The 12,795-nt window shown below is 47.2% G+C and overlaps 1 long non-coding RNA gene across 1 annotated transcript; it reads left to right on the plus strand.

Annotated features, from left to right (window-relative positions):
* The first annotated feature begins 564 nt into the window (after positions 1-564).
* LOC308502858 lies at positions 565-12,437 on the plus strand. The gene is made up of 3 exons (XR_013994100.1): positions 565-748; positions 5,348-5,455; positions 7,646-12,437. It is a non-coding gene; the product is annotated as an uncharacterized lncRNA (long non-coding RNA).
* Positions 12,438-12,795: the final 358 nt, after the last annotated feature.

The following is a 12,795-nucleotide window of genomic DNA, read 5'->3' on the forward strand; positions in this document are numbered from 1 at the left end:
CGTTCCTGCCCGCCTCGGTGGCCCCGCCCACAGCACCAAAAGAGCAGGGACAAAATGTCAGGAGTTGGGAGCGCACATGCCCTCGGGCCCCAGGAGAGACCAGCACAGGGGAAAAGCAGGCAGGCGGGCACGCACACAACCCACACAAGAAGGGTGCCTGGGGCCGCTCCTCTCCTCCCGCATGCGGGACCCCGGTTGGGGCTCGGAGCCCGGCGGCAATCCGCGGACACTGGAGGCCTGCCCCGGGGTCCCACGGTGACTGCCAGCGCCCGGGCACTGCCTCCGTAACGGAGCCCAACCCCGGGCACCACCGCACTCCGGTGGGGAAGCTGCCACTTCAACTCAGCCTCAGTGCCTCTGTCCCAGTCAGTGTCCCATCCTGTGCGTCAGTCCCCCCTCCTCCCCAACTCCCAACCCCTGTCTGTCTGTCTTCTGCCACCTCCAGGGAAGTGGTAGAGGCCCCGTGGAGCCTCGGATGGCGCGAAGGGGCCTCGCTGCGGGAAAGGAGTAAAAGGCAGTCCACCAGGTGGCTTCTTGAGGAGGCGGGGAGCAGGCGGGAGGCGGGGAGCAGGCGGGAGGCGGGGCCCTGGCGGAGCCGGCCAGCGGGGAGATGCTTTGGACCGGAGCAGCCCGGCAGCCTGGTTCGCGCTCACCACGCAGGCCGGTCCGCTGCTCTTGTGGCGCCGGAGGCCTGCTCCTAGCGTCTATGGCCACAGCAGCTTGAACGCGCCCGATCTCGTCTGATGTGGTAAGCTAAGCAGGGTCGGGTCTGGTCAGTACTTGGATGGGGGACCGCCCGGGAATACCGGGTGCCCTTGGCTTCGGCCCGCCAGTCCTTTTGCGGCTACCCACGGCCCTCGTCCTTCGGGAGTGGCCCAGCCCGCCTAATAAACCCACGCCAGGGGTGGCGCTGGGGGGGCTGGAGGGCAGGGGGAGAGGAATGGGTGGCGCCACACAGCACTACAATCTCGCTGCATCGGCCCCACGCCAGGCCCTTCGGCCCGGGCTCCCCCCTCCCCCCCACCACCTTCTTAGTCCCCTTCCCTCCTGCAAGCCTTCTGCCAGCAGCCGTTCGCCCCGCCCCCAATGCCCAAACCCCGGTCTGCCTGCAGGCGCAGGCCTGCCTCGGCCTTGGGCGGCTTTCTCCAGCCAAGGACGTGCTGGTGCTTGGCACCTGGGGACCAAGCCCAGGGGACGACCATCGCTCTGCCTGCACCTGGGCAACCAGACAGAGACTCTGGGTGTCGCCCGACACCGGACCAAGGGGAACGCCACCCGCCCCACCCCACCGGATAGCTCCGTCTGTGATGGCCGGCACCGCGACCCTCCCCGCCCCCCTTTCATCTCCCAGGAGCGCCAGGCGCCCTCCGTTCCGCCCGCCTCGGTGGCCCCGCCCACAGCACCAAAAGAGCAGGGACAAAATGTCAGGAGTTGGGAGCGCACATGCCCTCGGGCCCCAGGAGAGACCAGCACAGGGGAAAAGCAGGCAGGCGGGCACGCACACAACCCACACAAGAAGGGTGCCTGGGGCCGCTCCTCTCCTCCCGCATGCGGGACCCCGGGCGGGGCTCGGAGCCGGGCGGCAATCCGCGGACCCTGGAGGCCTGCCCCGGGGTCCCACGGTGACTGACAGCGCCCGGGCACTGCCTCCGTAACGGAGCCCAGCCCCGGGCACCACCGCAGTCTGGTGGGGAGGCTGCCACTTCAACTCAGCCTCAGTGCCTCTGTCCCAGTCAGTGTCCCATCCTGTGCGTCAGTCCCCCCTCATCCCCAACTACCAACCCCAGTCTGTCTGTCTTCTCCCACCTCCAGGGAAGTGGTAGAGGCCCCGTGGAGCCTCGGATGGCGCGAAGGGGCCTCGCTGCGGGCAAGGAGAAAAAGGCAGTCCACCAGGTGGCTTCTTGAGGAGGCGGGGAGCAGGCGGGAGGCGGGGCCCTGGCGGAGCCGGCCAGCGGGGAGATGCTCAGGACGGGAGCAGCCCGGCAGCCTGGTTCGCGCTCACCACGCAGGCCGGTCCGCTGCTCTTGTGGCGCCGGGGGCCTGCTCCTAGCGTCTATGGCCACAGCAGCTTGAACGCGCCCGATCTCGTCTGATCTGGGAAACTAAGCAGGGTCGGGCCTGGTCAGTACTTGGATGGGGGACCGCCCGGGAATACCGGGTGCCCTCGGCTTCGGCCCACCACTCCCTTGGCGGCCGCCCCGGCCCTCGTCCTTCGGGAGTGGCCCAGCCCGCCTAATAAACCCATGCCAGGGGTGGTGCTGTGGGAGCTGGAGGGCAGGGGGAGAGGAATGGGTGGCGCCACACAGCACTACAATCTCGCTGCCCCGGCCCCACGCAGCTTGTCAATTGCTGCACAAAGAATTAGCTGGGATTCTTAGAAAGATTCCTGTTGAATTTGTTGATTAGGTTGTGTAAGGCTTGAGGCGAGATAGTGAAGCTAAGAGAGTCAGGCAGGTTGAGAAAAGTGAGGGCTTTATTCTGCGCTCCCAGGCAAGGTTCAGCGGTCTGCAGACGGGGCTGGTGAAGTCGCTCCCAGGGCAGAGGAGGGAGGCAGATATGCGATTTGGGGGAGGGGGTTGGCTGAGTGAGGTGGCAGATGAGCAAGCCCACACCCCCAGTGCAGATAGGGCCCCAGTGGCTGTGTCTGGAGTTGTTTATTGCACCAAGGTCTGCTGCCTCTTCTGGGAAATGCCAGGGGCCCCAGTTTCCATCATGCAAGGAGGGGTCTGACTTGGCAGAGGGGTATGACTTTGCTCCCGGCCGCTTTGACCATGCCCGTATCTGACCTAATAGGTTGAGGAATATGGCCATGTTAACAGTGTTCAGACCAAAATCGTGGAATATTTTCCCAATTAGGTTGTCTTTAATTTATTTCCATCAGTTTTGCAGTTTTTAGAGAATAAGTTTGGCTCTTATTTTGTTAAATATATTCCTAAGTATTCTATTATTTTTGATGCTGTTGCAAATTGAGTTGAAGTATGCAGAAATGCAATTGATTTTTATATATTGATCTTGAATCCTGCAAATCTGCTGACTTATACATGCAAATACAGCTGGGCCTTGGTCAGAGTTGTTTCCTTATAACTTGGGTGACTTGTGGTAGGAAGGCACCTCTTGTTTATACCAGTCAGCCTGTGGTAGAATTGGTTTCCTTATATGTGGTTTCACTTAAAGCGTAAAACTTACCCATGATGTTAAGTGAGGACTTACTGTAGTTCTTAAGCGGAATTCTCATAATGTCGTATACTACAGGTTATGTAATCTGTGAATAGAGAGCATTTTGCTTCTGTCTTTCCAATATGAATGGCTTTTATTTCCATGTCTTACCTAATTGCTCTGGATAAAATATTCAGTACAATATTGAATAGAACTGGCCACAGTTGTCATCCTTTCGAGTTCACTGTCTTAGGAAGAAAGCATCCAGGCTTTCACTCTTAAATATTATGCAAGTTATAGCTGTTCTATAGATGCTCTTTTCAGGTTTAGAGAATTATCTCACATGCTTAGTTGGTTGAGGTATTTTTTTTGTTGTTGTTGTTGATTGTTTTTGTTTTTTGTTTGTTTTGTTTTTCATGAAAAGGCATTGAATTTTGTTAAATGCTTTTACTGAAGTTGTAGCAATGATCATGATAGTGTTTTTTGTTTAATTAATATGATGTGTTACATTAAGTGATGTTTGAGTTTTAAATCAACTTTGTATTTCAGGGATATCTCACATGGTCATGGAATATGCTTTTTTTCTGTATTTTGCTGAATATGATTTGCTAGTATTTTGCTGAGGATTTTTACATCCACTTTCATAAGAAATATTAGCCTTTAGGTACATTTTCTTTTGATGTGTTTGGTTTGGAATCAGTGTAACACTGGTCTCATAAAATGAGTTGAGATACGTTCCCTCGTCTACCTTTTGGAATAGTTTGTGAAGAATTGGCATTAATTCTTTAACTTTTGGTAGAATTCAGTAGTGAGAACTTCTGGGCATTTCTTTATGACTCATTTTTCGTTACCTATTCATATCTTTACTTAATCGGTTTATTTCTTCTTGAGTCAACTTTGTTAGTTTGTGTCTGTCTAGGAATTATTATTTCATCAAGTTATCTTAATTGTTGGAATACAGTTTTTCATAGTATTCCTTTATTATCTTTTTATTTCTGTAAGGTAATGCCTCCTTTTTTGATTATGATTCTAGAATTGAGTCTTCTCTCTTTTTCTCTTGATCAATATAGCTAAATGTTGATCAATTTTGCTGACATTTTTATTGATTTTTCTCTATTATTTTTCTCTTCTCTCTTACACTAATTTCTGCCCTAATATATGTTATTTCCTTCACAATTTCTTTAGGTTTAGTTTGTTCCTCTCTTTTCAGCATTTGAGGATGAAAGTTTAGATTATTGACTTGAGATATTTCTTTTTCTTAATATACATATTTTATAGCTGTATATTTTCCTCTAAGTACTGTTTTAGATGCATCAGAAAACTTTATTTATTTTGTCTTTATTTTTATTCACTTCAAAATATTTTTTATTTTTAGGATTTCCTTTGTGATTTATATTTTGACCGATTAGTATATATTAGTGTGTTGTTCTGCTGCTAGTTCTGCTTTTATTCCATATTGTCAGAAAACATAATTTGTGTTATTTCTTTTCTTTTAAATTTATTTTAATTTTTTTATGGCCTAGCACAATGTCTATCCTAGAGAATGTTCCTTGGGTACCTGAAATGAATGTCTAACCTGCTATTGATGTATTGTTATGGTTATTGGCTTATTCGCGTGTTCAGTACATGTTTGCATTACTTTCCTGAAGCCTATTTTTCCTCCCCCACTGTTAAGCCTCTATTGTTCCTCCCCAAGGAGGTGCAGCTTTGCATGTAACTACAGTCACCATAGGATGACAATGGTTTTGGTCGTGAATTTTTGATCTCTGAACTCGAACCCGAACTCGAACTCAAACGCGGACAATCCGAACCTGTAGGAAACCGTGCTGACGTGCTAGCAGGTGTTGCTTTGTGAAATGTTGAACCTTTGACTTCCTTGAGTGGTTTGTGCTCCCAGCAAGGCAAAGCTTGCTACTCTGAGAACACAGAACCAGACAAGGTCAGGAAGTGTGGAGCTGGCCAAAAAACAGGCCCTTGTGTATCCAAACATTGTAACTACTAGATTGCAGACAGTTCTGTTACTTTTTGATGCCCAGAGGATACAAGATGCAAAAATAAACTTGGGCTGAGGCATTCTACTTAGAACTCCAGCAGTCTACTTAGAACTGCGGCAGTCTACTTAGAATTGCCTGCCCTCCCGATCCCATCTTTGTCTCTCTTCTTTTCTCTCAATCCTCACTCCCCACTTTAGGGACTGTTCCTCTCGTGGGCAGGCACCGACAAGTGGCGCCCGAACAGGGACCTGAATACTGGGGATAAAGTGAAGGACACCGCACGGAGCTGAGACGCGTCGCATAAGGTAAGGGGTGCGGTGAGATACCACGGTCAGGAGTAAAAAATCATGGGACAGGGTAGCAGCAGAATGTCTTTTACTCAAATGTTAAAAAGTGTGCTAAACGGACTGGACCCCCAGGATGAGGAGGGCCTAGATGGGGAGGGGCCAGTGAGGGTGGTAGACGGTGCAGTGACAAGACAGCAGAGTGGGGCTGAGACATGGCAGAGGGGCCAGACGAGGCCCGAGGCCACCGTCCCGGGCGGGGCGAAGGTGGAGGAGACCAAGAGCCCGTCACTTCTCTGACGGGCCCTCCTGCCGCCACCCAGCAACCCTGGGACGAGCCGCGGGCCTCGCCTCCACTACGGCCACCGCCGAGGAGTGGGAGCCACAGTGCGAGCCTGTGAAGCGCGGGGATGCGATATCCAGCTCCGGGGCAGGGCTGCCCGAGCCGGCGGGCTGCGAGACGCTGGAGGCCAGAGGCCACGGCGCCGCGGGAGAAACCCGCGCAGCTGAGCGCCCGCTAGGACTCCCGGCAGGTGCACGCGTGGTTGTGGCAGTCTTATTGCGGCCACTCACCTGGCACAGCGGCCTGGCCGCCTTCCTAGCTTACTGTGGCCCGGCAACAATGCTATGGGGCGCTGCCGCAGTTGGTCCCCCACCAGGGAAATCCATTCAGGAACTCTTCCCAGCAACCCCAGGCAGCGCAGGATTGGACCTCAGTAGCGCCGCCTACACAGTACTAACACCTGAGATGGGAATGCGAGCTATTCCTACAGGGGTCTTTGGGCCTCTGCCTCCACAGACTGTGGGACTCATCCTAGGAAGGAGTAGTATTACCATGAAAGGGATATTGGTTGCTCCGGGAGTTGTGGATATGGATTATACAGGAGAGATCAAGATTATGACACATTCGCCTGGAGGCACTTCAGTGATCGATAAGGGCCAACGCATAGCACAATCATTGTTAATTCCACATGTCAAACCGGGTAAAACAGCAGGCCGTAAATCCCGAGGCGACGCGGGCCTTGGTTCATCAGATGCTTATTGGGTCCAGGCCATTCACCACCAGGGCAGAATTACAACTATCCATTAACGGCCGTTCCTTCATGGGCCTTTTAGACACAGGGGCCGATGTCTCTGTTTTAACTGCAGATCAGTGGCCTAGCCACTGGCCAAAGCAGCAAACAGTCACCCAATTACAAGGCATAGGACAATCTCAGTCACCACAACAGAGCAGTGATATATTGTTGTGGAAAGATCAAGAGGGACATGAAGGATCCTTTCAACCATACATAGTGGCAGGATTGCCTGTCAATCTATGGGGCAGAGATGTCATGAGTCAGATGGGAGTTTACCTGTACAGCCCTAATCAACAGGTCACTATGATGATGTTCGATCAGGGACTCCTGCCTAGAGATGGCTGAGGTCCTTCTGGACAAGGGAGAAAAGAGCCTATCTTTCCCTCGCCCTTACCACAAAGAGCTGGCTTGGGATATTTTTAACGGGGGTCACTACTCCTCCTGTACCCCATGCAGATGCTATCACTTGGAAAAGCGACACACCTGTTTGGGTAGAACAGTGGCCCCTATCATCAGAAAAGATACAGGCTGCAAGGTTGCTGGAACAGGAGCAACTCGATAAGGGACATACAGCACTTTCTAACTCTCCATGGAACTCTCCCATATTTGTAATTAAGAAAAAATCAGGTAAATGGAGGTTGTTACAAGATTGGAGAAAAATAAATGAGACTATGGAGCTCATGGGGGCTTTACAACCGGGATTGCCTAATCCTTCTGCTATACCCCAAAACACATATAAGATAATCCTGGCTTTAAAGGATTGTTTTTATACCATACCATTGTGCCCCAAGGATTGTAAAAGGTTTGCTTTAAGTAACTTACAAGAACCTATGAAGAGATATCAATGGCTGGTGCTGCCTCAAGGTATGGCTAATAGCCCTACTCTATGTCAAGAATGTGTGGCAGCGGCGTTAGAGTCTACCCCGTCTCCCCACATACAATCCTTAATCACACTCTTTGTTCTAAATTTTTAAACCTGGATGCGCGTGGCAGATCTGCCGCAGATCGCTTCTGGCATCCTAACACTCAACAAGATTATGCCCAAGTGAGATGGCAGGATCCAGTTACTAACCAGTGGCATGGGCCAGACCCAGTCCTAATTTGGGGACGAGGGCATGTTTGTGTTTATTCACAGGACAATGGAGGTGCGCGGTGGCTGCCTGAGAGGTTGGTGTGGCTTGCTGATGAGCGTCTTCGAGATCCTGCTGGTTGCGCAGATGCCTCAGCATACTGGGCATATGTTCCTGACCCTCCCATGCTACACCCCACTGTGTGGAACGGGCCTGAAGTCATTGGTGGGACAAATGACACTAGGCTATTAGGACATCCATTCGCTCCTGCCGTCCTACAAGCTGTTGGATTCAATCATAGCGGCTTGGGCATAGGACTCCTCATATGCTTCGCGATAATGTCAGCGTTACTGGATGTTTCCGTGTGGGCAGCCAGACAATTCACGGAGACAACCTAGGACAGAGTGTCACATTCCATCAGCCAGCAGGATGGAAAAACATCAGGGATAAAAACCCACCTCCACCACAAGCCCATGATCCTTGCAGTGAGGAGAACAGAAAAAATAGCAGATCCATCCTTTGGAGACAATGTTATAAAGAACCCGGGGAATATAGTGTCCCTGGGTTTAATCAAGCTGTTATAGATGGTCCAGAGGCCATGACACAGGTGCTGATGTCCAACACGGGACAAAGACTGGAGTGGTTGTGGGATTATGGTATACCTCCCGGCCCCAAAGACATATTTGGAAACTAGTGGGAGCAATGGATACAGTGACTATGAGTATGGACGAGGGACAAGGCAAGGTAGAAGGCAATACCACTGCTTGTGTCAAGGCTCCATATGTGCTTATGATTGGAAATTTTAACATCACCCATATTGACAGGGTCCAGTTTAATGTATCTTGTATACAGTGTAACCTAAGTAATAGCATCAATTGGTCAAATGACAAAAGTAGAGCTGTAGTTCTCCACCGACCCTCTTTCATTATGGTACCTGTTAACATTTCAGGTCCTTGGTACTCGGACCTCAGAGGAGAATTCCCCTCCTTTCTAGCTCTGTTCCATTTGCTACTGCCTTTTGTAATAATCTTTGTTGGTGTTCCTCTATTCATGTGGTTTACTCCGTTGCTCACAAAGGTAATACTCAAGGGCTTCATCGATCTCCAAACAAAGGTTCATGAGTTGAGATTATCTGCCCAGGTCCACCGTGTCGCTGACACCCGTGTATAAAGCCCCTACAATGGGTCGGCAGCCAAAGATGGGTAAGGATTTGGTAAGAATGTACATAACCTAAGACAGGAACCGTTCGCTAGAGGGATGGTCTCCTATGACGGGTAAATGGACATATCTGTACCAACCACCTAAGCCAGGCGCAACCCTTGTGTTAATTTTATATAAAAAAGGGGGACCTGTGGGAAACCATGCTGAAGTGCTAGCAGGTGTTGTTTTGTGAAATGTTGACCCTTTGACTTCCTTGAGTGGTTTGTGCTCCCAGCAAGGCAAAACTTGCTACTCTGAGAACACAGAACCAGACCAGGTCAGGAAGTGTGGAGCTGGCCAAAAAATAGGCCCTTGTGTATTACCTTTATTGTAACTACTAGATTGCAGACAGTTCTGTTACTTTTTGATGCCCAGAGTATATAAGCTGCAAAAATAAACTTGGGCTGAGGCATTCTACTTAGAACTGCGGCAGTCTACTTAGAATTGCCTGCCCTCCCGATCCCATCTTTGTCTCTCTTCTTTTTTCTCAATCCTCACTCCCCACTTCAGGGACTGTTCGTCTCGTCGGCAGGCACCGACAGTTAGTGTAGCCACAGCAGTTATATTAGTGGCCAGTGGCTCACTGGTTACAGCTGACGGCCAACTAGCCACAGCTGACAGCCATCCAACCACAGTTGATGGCCATCTACTACCTGAGCCAGCACCCCTCCACGTGAGGCCGAGAGCCTGGAAACTGCTCTCTGGGGCTCTGTCCCCACAACATATGATACAAAAATATTTTCCTGTAATAAGGATTTCACATGCCATATATTTTGGGATACAATTAACATGTTGTTTAAACAGCCCAGTAAATACACTTGTACTATTTATATTTTAGAGCTTATACTTTTTTTTCAAATCGTAGACGATTTCTAGTTTTATATTCTCAAGTAGATTATCAATAGGTGATAGAGGAACTTTTCGATTGAATTTAGATTCATATTCAGCAGGAGCTGGAAAGAAAAAGACAGAATTATGTTCTTTAAAATACAACTAAGTATAAGTGTTAAGAAGAATGAGAAAACCTCTAGATGAGGCCACAGCTCACAACAGGAGATCATATTCAATACAGTTTGCCCACGGCTGCACACTGACTTGACTGCTATTGTGGCCAAGTATCAGAGCTTCTGGTTGTCTCATCCTTCATTCATTTATAAACAAGGTCGTACGACAAGCACTGAAGTTACAAGACGAAGATGACACGGTCCAGCCCTGACCCATCATCTACTATAAGCTGAAGGAACAGATGAACAGGCAATTTCCATTCAGAGGCCCCTATACCATACAAATGCACAACAGGACGCGAGTGGGACCCACAAAAGGGACATCCCAGTGTTGATTGTCTGCTCTCTGGTGGAGGTGACATGGATGTTGATGCCTGAAGGACAAGGACAGAGGATGCCAGAGAGAGGGAAGACGCAGATGCGAAGACTAGTGTGGGGGAGAACACTACGGAACGAGAAGTAGTCTGGTTTAGCTAAATGCTAGAGCAAAGGGGCAAACGAGGGTTGGTAGCAAGATATAGGCTGAGATGTTTGGTGAGAACTACATTGATTTGGGTGTTTTCATTCCATGCAAAGCAATGTGGAGTTTCTCCTGAGGGTACATGGTAAACTAATGACAAAGTAAATGACTGGAGATTTAAATGTCACCCATCAGGTGACAGCTACAGTGTTTCCTCCAAAAATAAGACTAACCAGAAATTAAGCCCTAATGCGTCTTTTGGAGCTATAATTAATATAAGACCTGGTCTTATTTTCGGGGAAATATGGTAGCTTGGCCCTTCTAGGAGGTACCGTATTTCCCCAAAAATAAGACCGGGACTTATATTCATTTTTGCTCCCAAAGACACATTAGGTATTATTTTCCGGTTAGGTCTTATTTTCGGGGAAACACCATATATGAACAGTAATTGCTTAAGTATCACTAGATAAGTCTTGTTATTGGGCCTCATATCACTGGCAAAAACATAAAAGTTGATGAAGCCCCGTTTTCAACGTGCAGGTGGAAAGTTCCATAGGGATGGCAGAAGAAAGGAAGGGGACAGGCCATAAATAAAAAGAGATACATAGACTCTTGAGATATTACTCATATGACCTTGTCTTCACTATGAATGTTTATGCTTTCACCTTTTTTATTTGCTAAGGCCAAGAAAATATTTAATGTAGTATCTATTATCAGAACATGGAAAGGGATGCCATTTAATATTTACATTTTATTCCAGAAATCAATGATATCTAACTTGAATTAATACATTTTGGCAACATACCGTCTTTGTATAGTTCTTTAGTTTTTTTTTCCTGGTACTCCAGCAGCGACTGAAATAAATCAAATCTTATTATAGCATTTAAGGTAAACAAGAGACTTTATTGTAGAAATGATATATCTTATGAAATGTGCTCTTTAAATAATGCCTTTAGAGAATAGACTTAACGTATGATTTATATAAATACAAAAAAGTTTAAAAATGAATAACATAAATTACTGCTTATTTTGATTGTACATAATAGAGACCATCTATATGAGATGCTATTTAGATTAATCTGACCAACAGTGCAATTGATATTGGTCTACCTAAGATACATAATTTCAAAAGAGTGACGTTTGATTTGATTGGTACAATGAAGTTTAAACAAGTCAAGTCATATTTTACACTGAATGCATTACTTTGCAATTTTTAGAAAAATTGTCCTTTATAAATGTTTCTTGTTCTTTGTTTTTACTTTAATGGACTTTTCCTTAAAATGAGCTTTCCATTCTTGCACTTCTAGAAAAGTAATCTCAAGGTGTATTCTAGGCTATTCATTTTTCAGCATAGAACCTTAAAGACATAAAATGATGAAAGTGGTACTGTGCCGTCATGTGAAAATTCTACTGACAGAAACAATAACCAAAACGATTTTGCAGTCTATGACTGAAACATTACCGTATTCGTATGCACAGAAAGATTTCCGAAAAGCTGCTTGAATAAAGTATGACCTAGAGCCAGTTTTCAAATTTACTTTCTCATTTATGACTTTGTAGAGTTAGAAACAAAAAATAATATATAATTTTTAAATGTGACTTTGTTCCTTAGAAATCAGGTCCAATTTTCGAAACACTAAAATAGCTGTAGTTATAGTCTATTTAATTATGAAATGTGTGGGAGTATTTCAAACTATATTACAAGTGTCCCAGTCTAGAGTGGTCTTACTGAAACCTTTCTTCTGAAAGCTATCCTCTCACAAAATGTCCAAAGTAGTGCTTAAAATAATATCCAGAAACTAATAGACACTATGGTGACAACAATGTGACAGCCAATCCTTGTACAAATTTAGGGGGAATGTGGGAAACCGTGCTAAAGTGCTAGCAGGTGTTGTTTTGTGAAATGTTGAACCTTTGACTTCCTTGAGTGGTCTGTGCTCCCAGCAAGGCAGAAGTTCCTACTCTGAGAACACAGAACCAGACAAGGTCAGGAAGTGTGGAGCTGGCCAAAAAACAGGCCCTTGTGTATTACCTTTATTGTAACTACTAGATTGCAGACAGTTCTGTTACTTTTTGATGCCCAGAGTATATAAGCTGCAAAAATAAACTTGGGCTGAGGCATTCTACTTAGATCTGAAGCAGTCTACTTAGAACTGCGGCAGTCTACTTAGAATTGCCTGCCCTCCCGATCCCATCTTTGTCTCTCTTCTATTTTTTCTCAATCCTCACTCCCCACTTCAGGGACTGTTCTTCTCATCGGCAGGCACCGACAGGGGAAGACAAATTTGTTTTCCAATATTTGCATAACACTTTTTTTTGTGAAAGGCTTGATAGAAAGGGCTTATAACGTGAATAATGTGACAACAACATCACCAGACAGGCCGTGTAAAATCAATAACTAAATACCATAGAAAGGGAGAGGACTTTCATGAAACAGTTTTAAGTTATTGTTAATCAACAATATAAAATGTAAATCACATTTTTACACGACTTGAATTAAGGAACTACCAATGTACCGTTATTATTATTTTCCCCCAAAACAGCTCTTTTC

This window comes from Rhinolophus hipposideros (genome assembly GCF_964194185.1).
Source record: "Rhinolophus hipposideros genome assembly, chromosome: 9".
In the NCBI taxonomy this organism is placed as follows: domain Eukaryota; kingdom Metazoa; phylum Chordata; class Mammalia; order Chiroptera; family Rhinolophidae; genus Rhinolophus; species Rhinolophus hipposideros.